The sequence below is a fragment of the Hylaeus anthracinus genome, unplaced genomic scaffold, assembly GCF_026225885.1.
Source record: "Hylaeus anthracinus isolate JK02 unplaced genomic scaffold, UHH_iyHylAnth1.0_haploid 11989, whole genome shotgun sequence".
Lineage (NCBI taxonomy): Eukaryota > Metazoa > Arthropoda > Insecta > Hymenoptera > Colletidae > Hylaeus > Hylaeus anthracinus.
The window spans coordinates 13,263,615-13,276,811 of NW_026534337.1; the positions used below are offsets into that span (position 1 = coordinate 13,263,615).

General features: G+C 43.4%; 1 protein-coding gene across 5 annotated transcripts in view; it reads right to left on the reverse strand.

Annotated features, from left to right (window-relative positions):
- Nucleotides 1–13,197, reverse strand: part of LOC128887580 (RNA-binding protein Musashi homolog Rbp6) — a 314,695-nt gene that overhangs the window by 95,049 nt on the left and 206,449 nt on the right. The gene's annotated exons all lie outside the window — the stretch shown is intronic.

The window sequence follows — 13,197 nt, forward strand, 5'->3', positions numbered from 1 at the left end:
CAAGGCAAGGCAAGAAAAGCTGCTGAACTGCAGAATCGCTGCAAGTGTCGAGGCGCCTACGTAATGTCGTCTTTCCGACTGCGTGCAGGGCTGTTCCTGACAAGGAAGCCAGCGAAAGATTAGTTAACTCCTGTGAGCTTTAACACGATTCGTCATTGGTCCTCGATAAATTATTTATAACACTCAAGAGTATGTTTCACATATTAATTCGAGTAGCGGAAGTACAAGTGGCACGAACTGTTAGGACGACCTAATAATATTGATCGAAGCGTGCAAACGCGTCATTCACACAAGACGAGCCTCCCATGCGTGTCAAGTATTGCCTTCCACGTGATACCAGGGGTGCGAAACGAAATTTCGCGAACGTCTCGGTGATAAATTCGCGAGCAAACTCAACCCCAGTCTGCCTCGACTGTTTTCGGAAATTGGAGGAGTCCTGAAAACGTCCCTGGTGGCGCACTATCGTCGCGTATAGAGCCCCGTGCGCGACTCGCATGAACGCGCAACGCCAAGGGTCGTGTAGGATTCGACGAGCGGAATCGCCCGTAGGAAGCAGAAACCGTCGACCCTTCGCGCGAGGGGGAAAAAATCCTGTTGTTAAGGGACCGTAATCCAAAATTTCCGCTGTACGTTCAGACTAAGCTCGCCGCTGGCGACCAGCCACTTTCCGTCCTGGGGAAAAAGTCCGTTTCCCTCTGAGCCGCTTACGACAAACGACAAAGACGACCTCCTCTCCGACTGGTTCCCTTTTTGGACGCGAATGGCCTTATCTAAGGCCGAGATAGAGAGGGTAGCTGCTATCGGCTACGGGAGGGATGTATCAGGTTTTGCTGGTGCAGTTCATCCCGTGCCACTAACCGGTACAATAGAGACAGTAGCAATTTCTTGCTGCGACCGTTATCGAGTGTTCGGGACACCGCTACTTGTGGGATTAATGTTATTCTCGGATACTGAATTCTGGGCTTCCAGTCTGCCTGGGATCGTTTGTCCAATTGTTATGTGACCATTTGAGAATTTCAACAATTGAAATGTTTTTGATATTATCCGTAATTTGTTACAATTTTGGATTGCGTGCGATTAACTAATTGCCATTTTATAGAAGAAGGCCAAAACCATTTTTAACATTCATCTGTAATTCTTTCTATATACGATCATATTGAACTCCCTATTCCCATTACTTTGTTTAAATTCGTCTTTTAAAATTTGAAATGGTGGAATATTAAATTGGTCGAAGAGTTTCAATCAAGGTTGACCGTGTACCGTGATATCGCGGTCTGGCGACGAAGGTGGATTTGCTTACTTTTGGAATTACCTTGGCTTATGTTACGTTTGCTTTGGGAGTTCATGACTTCGTAGAATAATTTCATAAATATAGATTGGTCGTATTACTCCAAGAAACCTTTGTTCAAGACGGGAAAAGTTAATGTTGAAAGGTTCGCGTATTTCATAACTGAATAATATTTCATCAATAAAATTTACTCACGAAATACCCCGACAAAGTCAACTTACGCTACCACCAGGAACAACGAGAGAGTCGCGGAAATATTTACCTGAAACAAACAAAGCAAATGGCTCGTAAGGGATGAGCAGGACGAAATTGTAATAACGTAAAGCAAATAATTTGATTCTCGCGTAGACTAAGCCGCGCAAAGCGAACGGATTACAACAATTCTTGGAGAAAATTACGGAATTCCGGTTAGCATTGTACATACGGGGACGAGAATTTCCGTGGATAGAGACGTTTATACCGATCCAATGGTTTCCCAGTTTTGTTAGGATAGATCGTAAGCCGATAAGACCGAACGGGATACGTGGCGCACTTAGCATGATTAAACTCGACGTGTAACTATGGATATGTGCTGTCTCCACGGTCATTCTCGATCCGACTCCGACAATGTTCCTTTTTCAACGAGATTTCACTGGCGATTCCAGTCGGCTGTTATCGCGATTAGATGCTAAAACGGTCAGCTGACGAAACGAAGCGCTCACAGAGGAAATAGTTTTGTACCATCAATCGTTCGTTCCATTTCGCTCTTTGAGTACATTTTTGATTCTTTCGATTTAAAAAATGTGTTCAAATGAAACAATAGGGTTCATAAATTCTTCGAACAATCGCATTAGGCTTCGCGATCAGTTTCGCTATTTCTCCCGACGAAACAACGGGTTTTCATCGAATCAGCAGCATTGATGTACTAGCGACCGAAAAAGTAGAAACAGCCGGTAGAGGCCGCTGCGGGCAGAGGATCCCCGTGTGGCGGGGCTCTTGACATAATTAATGACTGACTCGGTACTAATGACGTGAATTACACACTTCAGAAGTGGAGCCCGATCGATGAAACGAACTTCTGGCACGTTGAAGTTTCGCGCGACGCGCCGGCAAGAAAGGGCGAAAAAGGAGGAAGCCGAAGGCGCGAATGACGTCATCCGTTCGACATATTCGCGTTACTTAAATTAGATTTCGCGACCACGACGGCACGGAAAGGACGTTATAAACATGTCAAAGGCCGCGCGACGTGTTTCAGAAACAAAAGGAACGAAGTTACCCGTGCAATCGAACACACCTCGCGGAGAAAGCAATCAAATTAAGCCCACCACTCGATACCGAGGCGGAGCGAATTTATATCCGGTGATGGCGCGTAACTTCGTATTTGATACGCGGTTACGTCGACTGCGCCAGTGGTCTTCAACCTAGTCCACATCGAGGTGGCAAATTCAGTAGTCACACTGTATTTTAGTGAGGAGGGTAATAAACGTAAAGAGAAGAGAGATAACAATTTTCTCGGGGGGACAGGAAAAATATGACTGAAGTATTGTAATAATATTATAGGGTATTATTGCTTATATTCATATTATAATAACGCTGCAGGTTATTATTATTAGCATTCGTATTATATCGATACTCTAGAGTGTCGTTACTCGTACTCATATTATAATAATACTACAAGGTATTATTACCAATATTCAAATTGTAACAATACTACAGGGCATCGTTACATATATCCACGGTATAATTACAAATGATCGATGGTAAAGGGTTGAGAGGCGCTGGTCTACACCCACCGGTTCGCGTTCGCAGATAAACGAAGGAGGCCACGCGAGCCGAAGTAATCACAGGGAAATTTCAAAACATCGCCAGACACGAGGGGAGACAGTCGGCCAGGGTTTATCGTCATTTCCGAATCGATTTCGATAATCGAATAATCAGTGGAACCCTGGAACGGGACACGACCACCCCGCAGGGAACCCCCAGCAATTTCTCCCGATCGGAACACGACGAAAAATTAATGCCCGACCAATCATCGTCGCCTCGTGAATCTTAGAGCATCCGTTCTCCCAATGCCGGAGACCGTTCGTATGACTGGCATTACGTTAGTCACGGTTTCTCTGGGAAATTAAGATGGATCAGGCTTGCACGATTACCTGTTCGTTACGAGATCGACGATAACGCAATTCGGCCCGATATCCTTCGTCGCCAGTCGATCATCCCTCGTCGATCGCTCCGATTTCCTCCCCAAATACAATCTGATTTTATTCTGCGGGATAATTACTGTTTTCATTGGGGATCACTCAAGTTCAAATTGAAGGAGATTGGTGTTTGAATGGAGGAGGATCTGTCGAGGACGAACAAGAGTCTGGTGGGAAAGAAATAGGAAAATTCAATTCTTTTTTATGTGGGCTTTATCTTCTTTTCTTGACGACGTATTAGACCTAATTTATTTTCTACAAGTATTCGATAAAGATTCCAAATTTCAAATTATATTCATGTTTTTAAACAATAATATCTAATCGAATCATCTGTTTGTTCGAAATACTGAATCTTTCGCGATATTAAAATTGGTAATCTCTGTAATAATTTTTTAATCCGTTCGGAACGTAATTTCCTTCGAGCGAAATAGTGTGCCCCATGAGATTACGTCATAGCGACCGACGATGAACTCGGATCCATTAATCTCATCTTAATACTCATTTTCATTAAAAAATTGCAAAGTAACATCCACAGCTACCGGTGAAAGCGTTCTTGATAAAATTATGTTACCGGGGAATATCCCCCATTCATCGAGGATATGCCTCTCTGGGAAAATTCGCGTGAAAAATGAAATAAAGTTCAAAGACGTGGATGAATGGGTTAACGTGATTTTTAATTAATTTCAAAGCGTTTTGTGTAAACCGAGAGCGAGACGAAACAATGGCACGAGGAGGAAGCGCGGAGGGCTTGCCCACGATGATGATAAATGAAGACAACCATTGTATCTAGGATGCTTCGAATCGTCGATACTTCTTCCTTAATTTTGTTTTCAAACTTCATATTAAGGTCAGACATTTTACGGGAAATATTCAAATTTATGTTCCAAGCTTTGGTTCTCCGAAGTTACGTCTTACTCGGCGAACTAATAAAAGATAGATCACGAACAGGAAAGTTTTCCCTCGAAAATCTTTTGACAATTTCACCACGGAAATAGAACATCCTCTTTTCCATTCTACCTTCGTTTAAATTTTTCCTATATCTGTAATTTTATTCTCGTTTATTACAATATGTTCCGATCCAATTACGAAGCATCCTTTCTTCTATCACGAACACAAGCTTATATCAATTTAAAAAAAAAAAAAAAGGTTAAACGATTGAAAACCGATTGTCACAATATGCGAACAAAATTTTCGCAAAAACGTTCTGGACAGCCTTTGAGCCAACAGCGTAATGCAGAAGTGGAAAACAATGTTATTAATTGCGCGGCGAACAATCAAATTTGAACTTTGATCTGTAACGCGTGAAAACGTTTTTGAACTTTTTCTCGTTAAATTGGCGTGCCCCGAGTAAACGAATCCCGAGCTGTCCCGCGCGTTACACAGACCTGTCACGAATACTGGATTAACTATCGGGTGAACTGCTGACCATTATAGGCATCGTTGGTAGAACGCGACCTTAACTTCGTCGGTTGTAAAATAGTTAATGAGGTTACTTTATGAAAGAAGGTCACGAAAGGGAGAATTGGCGTGCCATTCGAGGGTTGCGGCCTGGAAAATGTGGCCGACGGGTGTCAATTAGCGCTTACCGAGCCTCTGGTTGGCTACTAAAACAGGGATAATGGTCTACGATCCCAATTCGTTCGACGCAATCTCAGACGCCAAAGATGGACTGAGGAATTAATTGCAACAATGCTGATGAAATTTTAACAAGTCAAACACTTGTGAATAGGTTACTTGTGGTACGCGTTATAATTAAACGGTTCTGTGGGTTCCTGGGGTCTATCGATATGAGAGGAGATATATAAAAGATCGTCAAAAGTACACTCTCCGAACGAGTGTCCCTCCTAACACGCTACAGGGTGCAAATGAAATTTCTCTTCGAGTGTCAGCCTTCTGGTCCTTCATCGCTCCACAATTTATTATTAAGTCCGCACAGTCGTCTGATTTTCGCGAGTGGAATCTAACGAAAACGGGTTATTTTAATTGCCAACGTTCCCGGGAGAATTTCGTATCCGACACTCCAATTAAGAAACGTCGATACAATGCAAGACGAAAGTATCGTTCGATCGTTCGTCAAAGCTGCGTAAAAAAAAAAAAACGAAACTTTTTATCTAGGTGACACTCATTAATCCCGCTGTCGTTAATTAGCATCGTGAATATGACGAGGTCGTCGTTGCACTCATTGTGTTTTCGACGAACCGCGTATATCTCTTATTCGCCAATGGATACAGAAGTTCGTTCGGGGACCATCGAGTCACGTAATTAGCCATCGATAGAGATCCAGAAAGGTGTCGACCGAATTATCCCCCACGGCCACTTGTCTCGCTATCGTATTGTTTGACCTCGTCGGAATTCTTCGCGCGCGGATACCGAGCGAAATCCTCTTCAGGTGATTATAGCCGTAACTCAGTCGAACGGAATCTCTCTCGCGTCTCTCCGAGCACTCGAACAATGAATTTGACAGAGGATAGAATAACTAAAGTCGCGATAGATGTCGATTTGAGTGATCAAGCGACGAGACTGGCTGTTTCCATAGAATTTTCAAAAGCTACTCGAAGAAGTTCTCGCTTTGAAACGCGGCCGTTCGATGGGGAGCTTTGTTAGGTAAAATAACGAACGCTTTGCTTACATTTCAGACATGCATACGACCCCGTGCGAGTGTGCGTTTTGAAGGATGCCATGGTAATAGATTGTTATTTTCTCGGTTTTCCTTTTGCGAGCAGATAGAACGCGCGTGTGCTCGCACTGGGAACTGGTAGGTTCGTTTTAACGTGCTTTACAGTATTTTATCTTTACCGCGGAACCGGTTTGTTCAACTGATCAAACTTTCTGAAAGTATTCGAGATGGACGCACGCGGGAGGAGACATTATTTATCGGGCTAAATCTGATGACAGGATGTTAAAGGATTTCATCGAAGATCTTAATTTTTATGAAAAAGAAAAAAAATATTCATCAGACTATAATAATGATTGCAGGTCTGAAATGTAATAAATACAAGCAGATTTTTAAATATGTCACGAACCGAAATGACCGAAACGACATTATTCGCTTGTTTAAAATATAACTATTTTTACCCAAGTGTCTGCTTGATTTTCTACAGGAAGGAATATCGATATTTCATTAAGACGAGTACTCGTGAATTTTTGAGACCCTTTCGCGTATCTCGTTCAATGGAGAGAGTTACGATTCAAGTTTGATGACCGACATTTTTGAAGCTAATACGAAAGTAGCGCAATGGTACTTTAAAATACTGTTACGGTGAAACATCGACTGAAGCTTCACGTAATACTGTAACAGTAGTGGAATGAAGTTGAACCAGCGCTCGGTACATTTTCCGCGATTAATTCTGAAAATACAATCCACCATGTTCGTATAAATACCGATAAATATTTCGGGATTAATTAAACATTAATTCAAGATTAAATTGTCCTGCAGCGAGCGTTCTCATTGCAGACATATTAATTACACGATTCACCCTTTCCGTGTAGCACTGATTTAAATCCATTGATTTTAGTGTTAATCTCGGAACTGGAGCATTCGTGTACTCTGTGTCACACGTACATTTACATTTGTACCATTCCCTGGTACCTTAATTACGAATATTTGATTGGAAGTCACGCCGTGTTACGTTAATGTCACAAAAAAAAAAGTTCCACGGACTGTTATTAGAAATACCTCGATCCGTTTTCCATCTAGAAAAAATATAAAAACATATCAAGGTGTACGTGTGAGTTTCCTGTGTCGTGTGAGGTAACGTATAGTAGCCAAAAGTTGAATCCAATAATCACAAAATAAAATATTATTCTCATTCTCTCAATCTGTGATTATTAATTTAATGTTTGTGTAAATAGTAAGATCGTATAATTTGAAATAACCAATGCAACTACAACTACAACAACAAATTCAAAAAGAATAAATTTTAATTTGAATCCAATAGGAATTGCACAGAGAAGAAACATTGAAACAGACTGGTTTCCATAATTTCAAGACACGTCTGCAACTCGAATAAACGAGATCGTTATACCGCGTAAAATCGCCGGTCTTAAAACTGAAATATAACTTCAGGTACATCCACGCATTCAACGGTAGCGGCGCGGATAAGTGAATTTATTTTAAGCAATAGATTCACCGTTGCATCGTAGGAAGCCAGAGCCCGCGTGAACTTCACATCCTGCTACGGAGCAGAAGCGCTTTATTATCATACGTTATATTGCGGCCCGATGTACGTAACATGTGCGCTTAATCTCTCAGTATATCAGCAATAATGGTTCCCGAAACTGAAAGGGATACGGCCAGTCTGTAAATCTCTCTTGAATCCCATATAAACGACCAAGATGCTATCCCGAACCTATCCTCCAGCAAATGTTCGCCTAACCCACTGGTTGATCATTTAATAACATCGCGTGGCCGTTTGACACCGAGGAGCATTATTTTCAGATTATTCGGTCAATTACTGCCCGGTAAACTGTTTTCACAATTGACACGTTAATTGCGTTGTGTGGCGAATGAATAGAAACGTGACGTCAATGGTTTAGGTGGAAATAAACTTTAGAATTGGGTTACAGGAACATATTAAATATGTATGCGTGTATGATCGTGTGGAGGAAAGTATGGTATTAATATAGCACTTGTTGTAATTTAATAATAGATTCATTTTGACACTTCGTGTTTAAGTTTCACATTAGAGGTGACAGATGTTTTTGTAGCTCTTGTCTAGAGAATTGCTTTATTTTCTTTTATGACCTTCTAATTTGGTGCTATTATAAGATTAGTTTGTCCTATATAAGCGAAGCGACAGCCGTCGAAATTGACTTGATGAATAATATATACATTATAACATAGAGGATACGATTATTTATGGGACTGATTGTGTATTAAAATTTCTTTCAAATACCTCATTGATACCTGCGCAAGCAAAGCCTAACGTCCCCTGCTGAGACCTAGCCTCTAGCCTTTTAGTTCCATTCGGTTCCGTCCACCTGCTCCTAATAGTCTTCCCCCGACATTAAACGAAGTTGGGGGTTGCCAAAATTGTCCGAAACAATCCTCTCCCGTTCCCGACGTAACGAAGACAGGAAACGATGAACCACCCCCGCGGATGGGTGAATTTCGGGGCTCACGCAACGCTTCAGGTGGTCTAATGTCTTATCGATGGTAAATGTAACTCGGATAAGCATCCGAACTTTCCTGTATTAATCGCCAGGTGGCACGTGATGGATGCGATAGCGCTCCAGAAGGCTCGGATACTACGACGGTGTGCCGTCGGGAGGCCCCTAATTACAATACCGATGGCCTACGTCTAACGTTATACCTATATTCAGGCGAGCGTGTTATTAATCGCCAATTACTCAACCCGGATCTAATCTAATCCGACGTTCGAAACTCGAAAGTCATTGGCGAAAGCTCGGGCGCCCGGTGATAGGATAACGGGCTGCTCGCGCGATAACTTTGGATTTCCATTAAGGGGCCGCCGTGTCGGGATCGCAGTCGCGCTCGATTCTTCGGAATACAGCTGAGAAACCTCGGAGGAGACGATTAAAAGACAGAAACCAGACGCAACAAACTTCCCTGTCTTTACCTGAGTATCGATATTCATTGAGATCATCCGAGGCAAACATTAACAATCTCTACCATTAAATGATACGAAAATACAGACCCCGTTTTTGAACATAAATTAGAAAACGATAAACAAACGTCTTTCCAGACGTAAATGACGAAAGCTCAAAGTACCAGCGATAGGATGACGCGCTGCTCGGCCCGATAACTTTGGATTTCCATTAAGGGACCGTCACGTCGAGATCGGAGTCGCGCTCGATTCTTCGGAATACAGCCGAGAAACCTCTGGAGAGACGATTAGAAGAGAGAGGGAGAGAGCAGGGGAAACAAACTTTCCGGCTTCCCCGGGTCCCGTTGCCCGTGAAATTTCCTCGCTGATCTCGACAATGATCGCGGAGAAGGCTGCGGGGGGGGATGTTCTCTGTGGGCGTTAATGAGAGCCCGACAGATTACTCCAGCCGGTTCTGGGAAGTTCGCGTTTGGAACTAGAAGTTCGGCTCGCCGTCTATGTATCGCCGGAACATGACTTATGCGGGGATGAATTTACGCAACAGCCTCAAGCAGACACTCCAAGTACACGTTCCGGATATATAAAATCAAGTTCAGTCGGTTTGTTAGAGAGGTTTGGCTGATTGAAGGACCAGAATGATTTTCGATGCTGTGGTTTTGCAGCACTGCTTATGCCTAGGCAACCCTGACGAAATAATATGTATTTCTCGTGTAATAATTCCATCATTTAGTTCAGTATAATTTTCTCTATCCATATTTTGATTTACCGAATTTTATATCATCTGAACAGGCTACTACTACAACATTCTGTAACCCGATTCTATCTTGCCCTTTCAGAATATTCTTCATCTTGTCAAAATAAATTTAAGTCCGACCATAATCACTACACTACTACTGACAACCATCTCATACGAACACCCTTTCCATATTGACTGAAGAAAGACCCTAATTAAAATTAAAATCAAATAAAACACTAATAATTCTCAACATTCAAAAACAATGTACGTCTTTTTAACACCCCCTACCGAATTACGCCAGAAAAGCTTCGTGGCGTTTTAAACGCAATCACGATCTCTACACACAGAAATTTTTACATTCGGCAGAAGCATCGCGAAATTCTCCACCGGCGGCAGAGTGTTTTCTCTGGCGGCAGGAAAATTTATGCGTGTCCATTTATGACGTGCAAACTCGTTACGTTTTATCCCGACTTATTCAACGAGGTAGCAAAAACAAAGGCGACCAAGACAACGCTTCAGAATCGCCGCTGTAATTCCCGGGACAAGTTTCGAGTTTCTAAAGAAAGAATCTCTTGATTGTTCCGCGAAGTATTGTCCCGAAACTCGTTTCGCTGCGTCGCCGCGGATGAAAAACGGTCTCCAGGTAATGAGGGCCGAAGTTTCCGGGAATAAAATAAACTGCCGTAAGTCTGGGAACGGGGCTGATCGTCGAGAGACATTAAAGTAACTACGCGAAAATTCTTATCGAGTTTTAATTGAGATTTCGCAACGGCTGGCCTCGCGTCCTCGACTTCTGATCGACGCTGGATCCTATCGAACGCGCCAATTAGACGTTAACCGTTCCTCGCCCTAGAATCGCCCGAATTAGTGCCCACACCTGAAACGTAATTGCGCCGATCGCGGAGCTGTGTTCTTACAACTTGGAACAATGCATAGGAAGTACTTTCGTAGAACAAAGGTAGGGAGTATTCCACGGTTGCAGCGAAGAATATATTCGATACTATTATGGTCTTACTATGGCGTTTTCGACTGTGACTTCAGCCCTATCCAGGGTGATTCTAGGATAATAATATTAGGTGGGGTGGAAAGTAATGTTCCTGCGAATCTCAGTACTTGTTTATTATTCATCAACTGATTACATAATTGAAATAGAAACTTATTAAGAATGTACTTGTTTGCATTTAATGACGTTACTTTTCGATCCCCCAAATAGAAGAGTGCTGAAATCAGAATTGAATAGATTACTTGAAAGATGTGTTTAAAATCCATTCTAATCGTCAATTTATCGATCGAAAGCGCAACCGACTTCGCGTTTAAGAAAGGACGTTGGCTCTATGAAGCGCTGTGAGGTCTCCAAAGGCTTACCGCGGAGTCCCAACAGTCGAGGCTGGGGAAAGGGGTTGATGGTTCGAAAGGCACGCGGTAATTGATAGCTAAGTGGCATCCCATTCCGGAACGAGTAACGCCGTCACTGGGTAGTCGGTGTCTGTTCTGTGATCGCGCACCGTCAATCTGGCGATTCAGTCATGTGGACAAATACATCAGCCTCTCCCTCTTAATCGATTCACACTCTGGAAGACGAGGCGAATTTAGCAACGCAGGCGTCGGCCAGTGCCAGGGCCGAGAGGTGAGAGAAACACCGGGAGAACCGGTTGGCAGCACCTAGCCCTTGGCACCCCGTACGAGTAGCGTGGCAGCTGGTGCTACGTCGCTGATTGGTAGTAGCAATTAACGTCCGGTCCTGATCTAACGGCCCTTCGCTGCGCACCAACACGGAAACCTGGTCGGGCTACATAGATCATTGTTGCAGGAGATGCCATGGTTAGAGGAACTCCGTCAATTCGTGATGCACGAGGAAGCTGCGGTTTCAATAGATGCCTGAACGTTGTAGCGGATTAGCATACTGGCGTCGACCACAGAGGAAACTGAGTTAGGTTTTAGGAAGGATCGCTCTATGTATACCCCCCGGTGAGGTTAGCTAGGGAACGGGCTTGGGGGTGGGATAAAGGAGAGAGATGAGAAAGGACCGGTCGGGACGCGAAGTGCCTTGTCAGTGGATAACGAAGCCTTTTGCCGAAACTTCCCTCCAGGCATCCGCCTTCGTTCATTCTCTTGGCTACTCCAAATTGGGGCTCCTAGGAATACGCTGATGCGGATACCACCCACATGTTCGCGGAGTCCTCGCGATCAAGTCCTCTCCCGATGACCTTGGCTAATCCCCACCCACCTTGACGTACGGGACTTTCTACGTGATCTCGGTATTATCCTAACTGGAAAGGTTTACATGGAAACTTCGTCCCTGGTACGCGGCGTTCGTGCTTCATTTGTGGGTCAATGGGGAGGAAAACTTATAGACTGATGGTCGAACAATGTAGGGTAATAACGTATACAGAATGCCGGAATGGTCTATTCGCGCGCTATTCACTTCAAATTTCCGCGAACACGTAACTCCGTATTGTAACAGTGAATTCGATGGAGGCCGAAATGCAGCTAGGATAGTCGTGGTTCTGTTAGGTGAAAGGATAGTTTGCTTTACCGACCAAGAAATTGGACTTGTGTATTCATTTTAGGGGGATCAATAACCTGTTGAGTAAAATATTTTAAGCATCGATGATCGTATATTGCAAAGTTACGAATAATTCTGTTAAAGGACACAAAACGGGAGACTTATTCGAAACCATCCAGATTCTCGTTTCGAATAATCGTGGCTATTAGAGAGTATTTTAACCGGATAAAGTCTTCCTAACAAAAAGGTTCGATTCTTGATCAAAATACGAGCTTTTGTCCCGTAATAAAAATAAAAGTTCCCCGACAATGAGTCACATCATTGTCGTACTGCTCCTTTAATACGCGAGGGCGTGTTTCACGACGGAGAATAATCTGGATTTTTTCCAACAATTTATTCACCGAACAAGAAAGCTCGAAGTCGACGTTCAACGCGGGTGCAAAATCCGAGATCGCAAAAAGCTCCGTCACAATTAACACGAAACGGAATCGCTGGAACTTCAAATACGGGTCGGAAAACGCTGAAAGTCCCAGCGTTTTACCCGGCTACGCTCTAATACCGTTTGAAATTCATTCCCCGCAGTTCCCGAAGTTAGGAAATCACCATTTCTTTTTTCCTTTTCTTTTTTTTTTTTTTTTGTCGTGTCGGTTCACGGTAGTTTTAACCTGGTTCGTACTAACGAGCAAACACGGCCGCGCTCGTTCGTATGCAATCGTCTGACCCACTGACATGTCCCGGATGAACGTGTCGGTGCAGGGTGGCTCGCGCGGGAAGTCGCGAGGGGGACGGGGGAAGCTTCAATAATGACGACAGTGCCTGGGAAGGCGAGCTTAACCAGCAGCCAGATATCGAACGAGTTAACGATACGTTAACGATTCCTGACCCAGGCTTCTGTCATCTGCTCTCAGTAGGGTAACAGAAGC